Genomic DNA, 13,020 nt, shown 5'->3' with positions numbered 1-13,020 from the left:
AATGGATGAATCACTAAATTCTACCCTTGAAACTAATAATACAGTAAATGTTAATAAAGATTAATTTTTAAAAGCAAATTTGCTAATTTGGCAAAGCCTGAACTTCCTTCTTGATTTACCAATAATAAAATGGTAGTTTCCTTCGTGATAAAAGGTATTAACTATTATCAGTCCTACCTATCTCAGAGCTTGTTGTGAGGGTCAGGTGAGACAGGGTGTGTTCTTTGGAAACTGGATATTGCTCGAAGACATGTCCCATCACACTTAGAAGAAAATCTAAACTCTTTACCCAACTCACGCAGCTCCCGCAGACCTGTTCCTACTCCCTCTGTCTCAACCCTCATTTTCCACCTTCCCTCCCCCAGCTCAGGCCACTCCAGCCCAACCAGCTTCCTGTCTGTTCTTCCACCTGCCAAACTGGCTGCTGCTAGTGCTCCTCTAATTTCAAAGGTCTGCTCCATCCCAGCAATCTGTTCTCTATTCCAATGTGACCCCTCCAGAGAGGCCATCCCCGACTACTCTCATGTAACCACCACCATCCACCACATTCCCTGAGGCACACTCTATCCTCTTACACTGCTTTATTGTTATAACACTCATCAGTACTTGAAATTATATTATTCATTTGTTTAGATGTCTTTTATCTGTCTCCTCCACTATAAGCTTCATTAAAGCTGGGATTTAGATCCTTAGTGCCTAGAAGGGAGACAGACAACAGACCAAAGAAACAACAGGATAGTTGTATAATGTAATAAACCCTATAAAGGAAAAAAGCAGGGAGTGTGTGAAAAAGACTAACTAGAGGCCCAAGATAGTGTTTGGATAGAGAAGTCAGGCAAGTTGTCTTTGAGGAAACTGCAACCTGATGGATGAACAAGTCAGCCATGGGGAAGCTGAGGAATTATATTCCAAGCAAAGGGAACAATAAGTGCAAAGGCCCAGGGGTAGGAAAGAGCCCGGCATGCCTGAGGAACAGAGAGGAGCCCAGTGTAACTGAGGCAGAGAGAATGGTGTGGGAGGAGGTAGGAGAGGCAGGTAGGGGCCAGGTCACACAGGGCCTCAAAGCACTCACTGGTTTGGATTTTAGTCCAACTGCACTTGGAAGCCATTGAAGGGTTATGTTGTGATGGGATATAACCAAAGAAGCTAAATAGAAAATGCACTGAGCAACCAAAACCACAGAGGGAAGCAGCTAACTTATCTCAGAACCTGCCAAAGTCCCAGTTGAGTTTCTGAGGCAGAAACTGGGAGGGGAGTTGGTAAACTGCGTATTCAGAATACTGTCCAAGAGAGGTGTTCATGCAGGATGCTGTGTGTCTTGTCCCCAAAGTGAACCATCCAGGAGGAGGCATCAGACAGCAGCCAACCAGAGGAAAAGCAAGAGAATCCAACGTGCAAGTTTCTTGACTATGGCAATGAGAAAAGATTACTGCAGAAGAAGTAATAAGGGAACTGTGTTCTTTATAGAAGGGAAGAGCCTTAAGGCCTATAGTAGAGGAAGCAGGAAAGCTGTATTTGGTTTGCAGCAGTATTCCATAGGCAAGCAATGCCCTGCTGGAGTCACAGCCACAGAAGGAAGCATGAGCTGGAGAGCCAGAGCTTGTGTTAGCACCTGCCCAGGACAGTGCTGACACACAGCCAGGACCAGAGAAGGTCAGGGTCCAGCTTCCCCAGAGGGCAGCTGAGCATTGCCCAGAGGATCTCCAGACCAATCCATACGCCATATGCATTTGTATGCGAGGGTCTAAGAGCAGAGGCTAAGGTTGAAGAGAGAGCAGGGTCTGCTGGCTGTGAACACTTCTGGGTATCAATGACCACAAGATGGAAGCCTGCTCAGCCTGCCCCAGGGGATGTTCATACTGGCCTGGGCTTGATGGAAATCTAAAGAAATTTTTTTTTAACACCTGGAAGGAAGGAAATCAAGATGAGTTATTTGGAATTCATTTCCAACCCAGGGGCTAGAGTGACATGGAGAGCAGGAATTTCTTAATCTGTCTCTGACTAGCTGAGGGATCCCACAAAAAGCATATTACACAGTTCGGTTTTCCTCTTTTTTTCCCAGCTTTATTGAGTTATAATTGTCATACCCTTTAGTTTTCGTATCTGTCATAAAGAAAAGGGAAAACTCCTTGCAAGAAACAGCTAATATATTTCAAGGTAAAAACCAAATGAATTCTTTTTTTTTTTAAAGATTTTATTTACTTATTTGACAGACAGAGATCACAAGTAGGCAGAGAAGCAGGTGGACATGGGGCGGGGGGAGGGGGGAAGCAGGCTCCCCGCTGAGCAGAGAGCCCAGTACAGCTGGATCCCAGAACCCTGGGATCATGACCTGAGCGGAAGGCAGAGGCTTTAACTCCCTGAGCCACCCAGGCACCCCACCAAATGAATTCTTAACCAGAATTCTAAATCAGTATACTGGAGAGATTTGTGTGTGTGAGTGTTAAGGTGTGTGTGTACACATATATCATATATTTATTTATATATGCTAATAAATATATATGCATATATATGGTATCATTTATCAAGCCCTTACTATTGCCAGATGCTAGTCTAAGTACTTTAAGTATATTTTCTCATATAACGTTCATGATATATGAGAAAGATACTATTTTTATCCCCATTTTATAGCTGAGCAAACTAAGGCACAGAAGTCAGGCAGCATGTCCAAGATCACTTCGCAAGGGCATAGCTGGGATTCTGTCCCATGAGTCTGTCTCCAGAGCCCGTGGTCTGGAATGAGCAGCCCACACTGATCATAAGTGTATTAAGAGGAATCATTTGAGACAAATGTCTGGAGCCAAAGTAAACTATGGCCCTGAGAAAATAGGCTGGTTCAGCTTTATTATCAACCATTAATTGACCACAGCTCTCAGTTAAGAGGCAGGATGGGCTGCGAGTTTGGTTAGCTGGTTCCAGCCCTGCCTATGCTTCTGGTTGGCTGCTGACCTCGGACCTTGGACCAGCCATTTTTCCTCCCTGGTACTCAGGATCCTCTTTTGTAAAGTAAACGAATTTTGGGGGCAGAACCCTTAAGACCCCTCCAGCATTCACATTCCACGATTCTTTGAGTCTGTAAGCAATGTCCAGCCTCCCACAGACTGACATGGAGGGCATAGTTGAGCAAGCCCCTGGGCTGAATACCCTCTGTACCCTGCTGGAGGCCCTCTCTCCACCCTTCTCTGCCCTGCCCCATGCCCAGGCTGCACCGGCTGCATCCCTGGGGCTCCACTGTCTTCTGTCTTACCATTGGGTTTGGCCACTGGTAAGCATGGGCAGGAGACAGGGAAGCCAAGGAGAGAGAGGCTCAGATATCTGTTCCCCCCCCACCTCTCTCTCTCTCTCTCTCTCTCTCTCTCTCTCTCTCGGTCACACACACACACACACACACACACACACGTCACTTACTGTGTGTGCTGCTGCTCTTTGGGTCTGCGTTCAGGCAGTGGCTGTGTTCCTCTCCTGCCACAACTCCTGTCGGGGCCCTTCTGCCCAGCCCTAGCTCTCACTGGCCTGCAGGAATATCCACACTGGACCCCCTTAGACCTGGGAGCAGTGACGGCTTTCTGCTCTGCTAGCGCCCCGCTGCTTCCCCACCACTTGATGGGTCCCTACTGCCTGTCCCTTCTCTAAGCAGTTCATTCATTCAACACTGCATTTCAACCCCTGAACATGCATCTATTCCCCATCTGACCGCTGCAGCCCCCATTGGTAGGGAGGTCGTTTCCCTCCTTGTCATTGCTGCCATGACATCAGAAATTTCTCCATGTCCCAGGAGTTGCAGACTCCAACACAGGAACCCCACAACACAGAAATCTCCCCCCCCCATCAAAGTCATACAGGCTTCCCCACCAAGCCCTACCACTAGCTACGGACCTAGAAATTGGCACTTTCAGAGTAAAGAAGCAGGAGTCCCCAATTCTCCCACAGTGCTAGGAGCATCAACACCAGTATTCTATCAGCCAATCTATAAAAAACCCTCTTCATCTCTGAAAGAGAGATGACATGGAGTCTGACCCATCTGGGTTTGAATCTTGACGCAGCTGCTCACTGGCTGTGGCTTTCCTGTGTGTTAGATTCCTCTTCTGTGAATTGGGGATAATGATACCTGCTCTCAGGCTAGCTGTAAGGATTGACTAAAACAGCCCATGCAAGGGCTTAGTACAATGCCTGGCAAATACTAAGCAGACGCTCAATAAATTGTTGATTCCCTTTCTCTATTAGACAACAGGGAGGAGTGGGGGAGCCATGAAAACAATTTGATGAGGTAAAGTGGCTTCTCCAGAAATAGTATACCACCTCCTTCAGTTATGTAGTGGAATAGCCAGGGACTGGTATGGCTGTGGACCAACGCAGGGGAGAAAAAAAAAAAAAAAAAAAAAGAACAACTCATCAGAAAGCAGGCCTTTGTCAAAACAAAAAAAAAAAAGCAAAAAAAAAAAATTACAATGCTCAAACCCAACTGCAGCAAGCAATTACAGAACAATAGTTAAATACTTTCTATAATTAGAGAGAGAAACTATCACAAGTGATCAGAGCGCCTTTGTCTGCACTGACCCTCTATACCCAAAGATCTTGGCTCACGTGAGATAGAAGCTGGGGAAAGAGGCTGGGGATTTTGTGTCTCTTTTTCTTGAGACATTAAATCTCACACCACCCTTCTGTTGCCAAGAAAGAAGGGCAGAGGAGACAGTGAGGACCCCCTTACCAGAAAAGAAAGGTAATTGGAAACATGACTTATGTCGAGGGCTAATTTGATCCTGAAAGAGGAAAGGGTCTTACAGCTTCCCCCAAGAGCTGCTGACACCTGGTCCTACCCTGAGGAGGGGTGGGCTGACGTTTCTACGGGAAGACGAGGCACGTGGGTGTTGGCCTCCGCCTATCATGCCTCTTTTGCTGAAGTCTGAGCAAATCCTTACCGTTAACGAGGGATACTCTGGACAAAAGCAAAGGAGAAGATATGCCCACAAACATTCGTGTTAGAGAATTGCTCTCTTGGTTGTGACAGAAGGACCAAGCTAGCTTCCTCTCCCTGAATCTCTCTGCCTGCCCAGGCACTGCTTTTCTCCTGGGTCCCCAGGTTCCTCTTCCCTTCCTTCTCCTCGGTCCCACCTAACTCAGACACTTCCTTCTATATACCCTTCCTGTCTTTCCCTTCCTCACCATTATTGTTATCATAAGCATTGTCAAGCTCCCCATGCATCCCCACGTGTAGACTTTTCCACAGACTTCCATCTGGTCCCACTTCCTCCAGACTCCTCTTCCTCATAGACATTCCACAAACCACCACCTAAAATACTTCATTTATTATGGCATTCTCTACACCGGGACTTTCTCAGCTACGGTACAGGTGCCCCTGGTAGGCACTAGACAATTTTAGGTGGTGTAGTACACACACTTTGAGTTCTGCCCAGGTCCTCTTTACCAGGCCAGTATCCTCATTACTCAGCTCCTGTGAGTATTGGCCGCTGACAGTTCACAGCTGCCCCATCCCCCAGAAAATTAATAGGGTGGAAGGGCGCTGCCTCATTGGGAAATATCTGGAAGGTAACACCCTCACCCATTCCCACATTGTGCTCTCAGGAAGGTATCCTGTTTCTTGAATACTGGGATGCCACAAACTGTTTCTTTGGGAGAAAACCAGGCCAGTCTGGAAAAATCTAGGACACCTGAAGTTCAGTTCCACAAGAGGCCATGGAGACCTAATTGTCTTCCACTCTGTACCTGGAAGAAACAATTATTGGGTGTCTACTGTGTCCCAGGTACTGAGCTACTATTAAGCACCAGGTCTTGTTCTGAGCACACTGATAGAAATAATGTGACTTTCCCGCCCTACTGAAAAGCCCACAGCCTGATGGTGGACACAGATTATTATTTTTTAATTTTACAATCAATTTTTAAAATGCAGTACAGACATGTATAAAGTAAAGCTGGGCAGGAGGGGGGCAGTGGGGAAGCAGGGGCAGGCGGGGAGCTCCTTTGTTTCTATTAGAATGGAACACAATAAAGTTCAGGATCCATCAGTTGGGTTCCAGTGTAGACTCTCACACGCACTAGCTGAGAGCCGCCAGGCAAGTCAGTGATGGTGTCCGCTAGCAAAAAAAAAAAAAAAAAAAAAAAAAAGCGCAATTGAAATGCCCTTTGAAAAGGCTGGAAGGCTATATGTCAACTTAATGGACATAGTGTCTGGGGAATAGGATTGCAGATGGTTATTTTCTTCTGATTGTATTTCTATTTTTCAAACTTTCACAGAGAACAGAATCCTTTTGAAATCAGAAAAAGAGAATCACTAGATTTTTTTAATGTGATTTAGTTCTCAGAATATGTTCCAATGTGCACTCTCCAAAGGCATCTCTCCTCCTTCCCTTATTTTATCTGTTTATCTATCTGGCAGAGTTCACCAAAGGATAGTTTTTAGGACCACCTTCTTCCAGATCCCCTGGAAGTCTTTTTTTTTTTTTTTAAGATTTTATTTATTTACTTGAGGTGGGGGGAGCACACACAGAGGGAGAAGCCGACTCCCTGCTGAGCAAGGAGCCCCATGTGGGTCTCCATCCCAGGACTCTGACCTGAGATAAAGGCAGATGCTTAACCGACTGAGCCACTCAAGAGTCCTTGAAAGTCTTCTTAATAGACAAATTCCAAGCCCTCCTCCCTGGATTCAGATGGCCTGGAGTAGGGCCCAGAAATCTATATTTTGACAGGCTCCCTAAATGATTCTAGTCTCGCATAAGCCCGAGAACCATATTGAGGTGAATGAAACATTCTTTTTTTTTTAAGATTTTATTTATTTACTTAACAGAGAGAGAGAGAGATCATAAGTAGGCAGAGCAGCAGGCAGAGAGGCAGAGAAGCAGGCTCCCTGCTGAGCAGAGAGCCCGATGTGGGGCTCGATTCCAGGACCCTGAGATCATAACCTGAGCTGAAGGCAGAGGTTTAACCCACTGAGCCACCCAGGTGCCCCTGAATGAAACATTCAATCTACATTAATTTTCCAGACAAGTAGGGCTTATCCACACATACGACTTTTTTCTAATTTTATAGTTCCTTATAAAATAAGTTCGCTGAGTAGAGTTTAAGTTTTCTGGGTGACTAGGAGTCACATCCATGATATGGTGTGGACATTTCTGTTGAGCTGTGTAGGACTATGTCTCCTTTTCTAAAGGGTTCTGGGCTGTGACACTTCTATAATTCTATTCATTTTGTACTGTTATTCACCATCCAATGTTTGCTATTTCTTTATTAAAAATCACTTATTTACCACCTCCTAGGACACAGATTGTCCCACGAAAAGAAATCACCCTCCTATCCAAGGCTCCATCCAGACCTGGGGATGGAAATGTAAGATGATCCTGAAAAATCTTGCCACACCAAAAAGCATAGATAATTAGGGTTGGTCAGGAAAACTCAGAAGCCAACATGAAGAGCCTCCCACTTGCAAAAGTGTAGGACAGTCTAATTTTCAATGGATTGAAGCACGTCAAGCAAGTATCTTTACCTCTGTGAGTTTATAATGGTACTCCAAAACAATAACAACAAAAAAAAGCTAAGTCATCTCTCAAGAATGCTAGAAAACCACCTAATTATTTTTATTTTTTTAGTTTTTCCACCTAATTATTTTTAAAATGGGTCATTAAGGAGAAAGAATCAGGCATTCATTCTCTTTTTTCCTTTGTGAAATTCTCTTTTACAGAAGTATGCCAGCCAGTGAGCAAAAAGGGAATGAGAGAATATCACCAGTCTGCATCCTAATGATTTATGGATGTAGCAATAGTAATGTCTGCTAATATCACAAGAAAGACCACCAGACTTTGAATTTTCCTGATAGAAGTAAACACCACCATCTGTGAAGTCACTCTGTGCCTCCCCTAACCCCACGACAAAAAGCCAAACAAAACCTTATATCTGATCAAGCTCCTAGATCTAATGAAGAATTTACAAGAAATAGAGGAGGAAAACCATCACAAAGAGGCAAAATCAAGGCTATAGGAAACTCTAGGAGGCAAATGATCTGATTTCTTCAACAAAATATTGCATGAAAAAAAAAAGAGAGATGGAAAGGAAAAGAAAGAACCTACAGGTAAAAGAGGTATGAGACACATCAACCAGTCACAACAGATAAACTTTACTTGGACCTTGATTCAAATAAGCAATATATATTAAAAAAGAGAAATCAAGAACACACAGGAAAGATACAAAACAAAAATGTTTAAGGCAATCAGAGAAATGCCAAAATTGACTGGATATTTGATGGTATTGAAGAATTTGTTATTTTTAAATTTAGGTGTGGTTGTGGTTGTTTTAAAAGGACTGCATCTTTTAGAGAAGAGCACTGAAATTTTTGCAAATAAAATATGACATTTGAGATTTGCTTCAAAATAATCTGGGGGAGGGAGTGGGAAGGAGTACCATGGGCAAGATTGGCCCTGTGTTGAAAAATGTTAAAGCTGGTGCTGAATTCATCAGGTTCATTTTTCTGTTCTCTCTACTTTTGAATATGTTTGAGATTTTTATAACTAAAATTCTCTGCATATTCATGGTTGAAACTTGAAAATTTCAGAAAAGTAAGAGAAGAAAATTTAAATTATCCGTAATCCCATCCCGCAGAGATAATCACTACTATCAATTTACAATATACCCTTCTTGCCTTTTAAATAATACATTAGGAATCCTGCTGTGAATATTGTTTTATAATCTGCTTCTTTTTCTTAAGATAGTATATATTTCTCTTGTCATTAAAAATTCTAAAACATTATTAGTCTTAATAGTTGCAATAGTATTTTAGCTCCTAACATTTAGTCAAAATTAAATGTTGCTAACTAAAAATTTTGCTGCTCTGAACATCCTTGAAGATCTTTATTTGGGAAAAAAGTAGAACTAGTAGTTAAAAGAATACAAATATTTTCAGGTATTTAATACCCACTGCCAAACTGTTCTCTAGAAAAGTTTTATCCATTTATGTTCCTTCCAGGAGTGAGGTAGAATTCCCCTTTTCCCAAAACCTTATACTTCTGGAAGCTTTTATTTTTCCCTATTTCATAAGGAATTCTAGTTCAAAAGAACCACTGATACATGTGTTGGAGCCTGATGGGCCTGTCTTTGAATCCTAGGAGCTCTGTGACATATTGTGAGAATTACTTAACATCTCTGGATCTGGGGAAAGAATAGCATTGGGAGGTCATAGCCATTGAGTAAGATCATAAATGTAATGATATATTATGTGTACATTTCTTAGCACAGCCTGGCTTGGTAAATGTTAGCTCTATCTATCATCATTATCATTATTACCACTACATATTACCTTCCTATAGAAAACAATTCATAGCTCTTGTGACAGCTGAGGAGGCTTTTTTCACTTCCTTCTGCATTCAAGCTGTATTTGAAATAAGTTAGGGTGTTTGGGGTTGCATCCCAAAGAAACCCAAGTCAAAAATGAAAAAGCTGCAGCACCCAAAGGTAAGAAGGCCGTAGAGAACACTGTCTGACTGTGTCCTTAGCAATTCCCTTGGTCTGCCCTTCTCCGTCTGTTGTTTTCAACCCCATACTGATGTCCCTGGGGTAAGACAGCTAGCCAACAAAAGAGAGGCAACTAAATCTACAGGCCTCTTCATTCACTTCTGGGTGGAAAAAGAAAGTTCCTGCCCACTACCCTCCAGTTAGACCTTGAGATATACAAGATTGGGAACAGTTTTATTTACTTTTTACTCTCTAATTTTTTTGGGGGGGTAGAATTTGATAAGCTGATTCTCAAGGGAAGAGCCAAGAGAAGTATTTCTGAGGGTACTGAATGAGCAGAGCAAGGTAAGAGGACCAGTTGTAAGAGGAACAGAATAAAGGACCCCAAACAGATCTACACAAACAGACATTTGCTACGTGGCAGAGGTGGCCGGCAGATCCATGAGGAAAGAGCAGAGTTTTTAGTAAACGGTACTGATAAAATTGAACATCCATGTAGAAAAAATTGAAATTACACTCCTATTTCACCTCATGTACAGTAAGGAGTTCCAGGTGGAATTGACCCAAGTGTAAAGGGGAAAACTAGACAGCTGTTACAAGAGAATACAGAAAGCCATGTTCAAGACCTTGGGACAGAGGAGAATTTCTCAGATAACACACAAAGAGCATTAATCAGAAGACAAAAGATTCATAAATGTGCTCAATAATCAAAATTTTCTGTTCAAAAAAACATATTATGTTGGAGTAAAAAAAAAAAACAAACAAAAAAAAAAAACGCAGAGAACTAGAAGTACCTGCAATGGACAAAGGACTATTCTGAGCTTTTCACGTAAATTGAATCATAACGTCTGGTCTCTTGTGACTGGTTTCTCTCACTTGGTAGGTATAATGTTTTCAGGGTTAGTGTATGTTGCATCATGTCCTGCTGTAAGGGCCTACTTAGCCAGAGCGATTCCATCTTGGATTAAACAGCCATTTTGTTGTTTATGCAGTAAAATATGGTCGACCAGTCCCTGATAACAGAGCCCAAATACAAGGGGGGGGTCAGGTCAGGTGGAGATAACAGCCTGAATGAAAGGATGAGTCAGGCCAGGTGGAGACATCCAATCACTATCTCCCTAAAGAATGTGGGCCCCGCTTTTTGGGTGTCTTTTGGGCGCCAATTCTGACCAAGGTGATAGGCTAGTTCGAATAGCTATTATAGGGTGAATTGTAATTCAACTGGCCACCCGTGTGTGACCTAGCATGACTATGTAACTTTCTCTGTGTGTTACGATCTCCTTGGCCACCTGTGTGTGGCCAGGCTCAACCACATGGCCTTTGCTCTATATAAGTTAGTCTGTGAGGCTGGGAGGGGTCACTCTCTCTGTAAGAGGCAGCCCCGACCGTCGGTTTGACTCTTGGTGCTTGGTGCAAAATAAAGCTTTGCTTGACCTTCGCTTTGTATCAGTCTTGCTCCTTTGATTACGGACCCTATCACTGCGACTTCGTTTCTTTTTTTTTTTTTTTTAAGATTTTATTTATTTGACAGAGAGAGATCACAAGTAGAGAAAGAGAGAGAGAGAGAGAGGAGGAGGCAGGCTCCCCGCCTAGCAGAGAGCCCAATGTGGGACTTGATCCCAGAACCCTGAGATCAGGACCTGAGCCAAAGGCAGAGGCTTAACCCACTGAGCCACCCAGGCAGCCCCGCAACTTCGTTTCTTAATGCTGAATGATATTCTACCCTGTGGGGAAACATTTCGTTTATCCATTCATCTGCTGATGGGCATTTGGGTGGTTTCCACATTTTGGCCCTTATCAATAACGCTGCTATGAACCTTGTGTACAGGTTTCTGTGGGAACATATTTTCATTTCTCTTGGGTGTATGCCTAAGAGTGGAGTTTCTGGGTCATACAGTAACTCTATGTTTAACGTTTTGAGGAACTGCCAAACTGTTTTCCAAAGTAGCTGCATGCTTTATTTCCACCAGCAATGTACAAGGGTTCCAATTTCTCTACATCCTCATTAATACTTGTTATTGTCTGTTTTCTTCTAGCCACCCTAGTGAGTGTGGAGTGGTATCCTATCATGGGTTGGAGCAGAATTCTTGACTGATGTTGAACTTGACCTTGAATTCAGCAAGGAAAGTCTCTTTTATTCTCAAGCCTTCACCCAGCCTCTGCCAAGTCCCTCAGACCCCTGGTAAAAATGGACTCCTTCCTGTGAGCAAGTTTAGACTCAAGTCCTTCACTTTCACTTGACCTTCCCACCAGTCACAGCTAGACCTGCTAGTTCCCTTGCTGGATGGATGCCATCCAAAAAACAAACAAACAAAGTTCACAGGATTTACCCACCATGAACATAATTACTTTTGCTATGGGCAGAGCTAGGCTTCCATTCTCAAATTGAGAGGTGCTAGATTCCTTCTCTCTCTGCTTTTCTGGACTCCTCCCAGAGAAAGCCTCACTCCTAGAGGCTTCTCTTTTTGCCCTGGGAAAAAATTAATTTGCCTTTGTGGGGAACGGGTATTTAGGGGTAGCTTATTTTTGCAAAGGGGTGTAAATTCCACCAGCCACACAGACTCTGACTTCTATGATTTAAACTCTAAGATATGCTCAGCCCCTTGTCTGAAGGAATTGCTTTATACTATTATTGATGTGTAACTGGGTGATGGGTGTGAAAACTCCTTCTGTTAAGAGCTTGTGTTGATGGGATTTTTGAGGGGTGCTGCCCCAGGGTACACGCATATCTGGTGAGTCAGGGAGACCTGGGGATGTGAGCACAGCTGGTATAGGAGCCAGGAGGTCTTGGCCACTGACTGGGAACAGTCATCTTTTGTCTGTTAGTGATGCGAGAGCTAGAGACACAAGCCCCTCTGGGAGGGGGTCAGGGTAGAAGGCCAAAGTCATGTCGATAGGCATAGATCCAAAGGCTGCCGCTACTACCTCTCAGCCCTTTCTCAAGCTGTTCATCTGCTTAAGCAACTCTCCAACCCCACCTACGGCCCAAACCTCTGTCACTGTCCTTCTGGGCCTCACCCATTCATAGCACGTGATCCTGGTCAGGTGACATTACAGGCAACATGCTCTGAATTCCCAGGCCAGATTAAGTACCAGGTCTTGGTTCCTTCCAAAGCATCTTGGGCTCACCTCCAGCACGGCACTTATCACATTGTGAGGTTGCCTCTTCATGCCAGGGGCTGCCAACACATATGCCTACGGAGGCTGAGAAGATAATCAAAATGAGTGAAGCTGGTCAGACATGAGAATATTCCTGGCTTTTAGGCAAAAACGTCACTCATTTTTCTTAAATCATGCAGCTCCCTTGACCTATCTTATTTCTTTTGAGAGCATTCTAGGTACATGAGAAGTTTTACTTCTATCGTAAGAAAAACAGCGCAGTTGCAGCCATGAATGACCAGGGACTCCCTCAACAGGGGTTGGTGGGGTCTGTGGCCCTCAGTCCCACGTGACAAACTATATTCTAGATGATAGCCACTATGGGAGAATGAAAGCCCAGTGGTACCCACTCTACTGGTTTCCAAAAGCAGTGGGAAGTCCAGATTTTTATTAAAATCTCCCCAT

Source organism: Lontra canadensis, unplaced genomic scaffold (assembly GCF_010015895.1).
Source record: "Lontra canadensis isolate GAN:19392208 unplaced genomic scaffold, GSC_riverotter_1.0 scaffold173, whole genome shotgun sequence".
Taxonomy (NCBI): Eukaryota; Metazoa; Chordata; class Mammalia; order Carnivora; family Mustelidae; genus Lontra; species Lontra canadensis.
Note: the sequence above shows the minus strand (reverse complement) of the source record.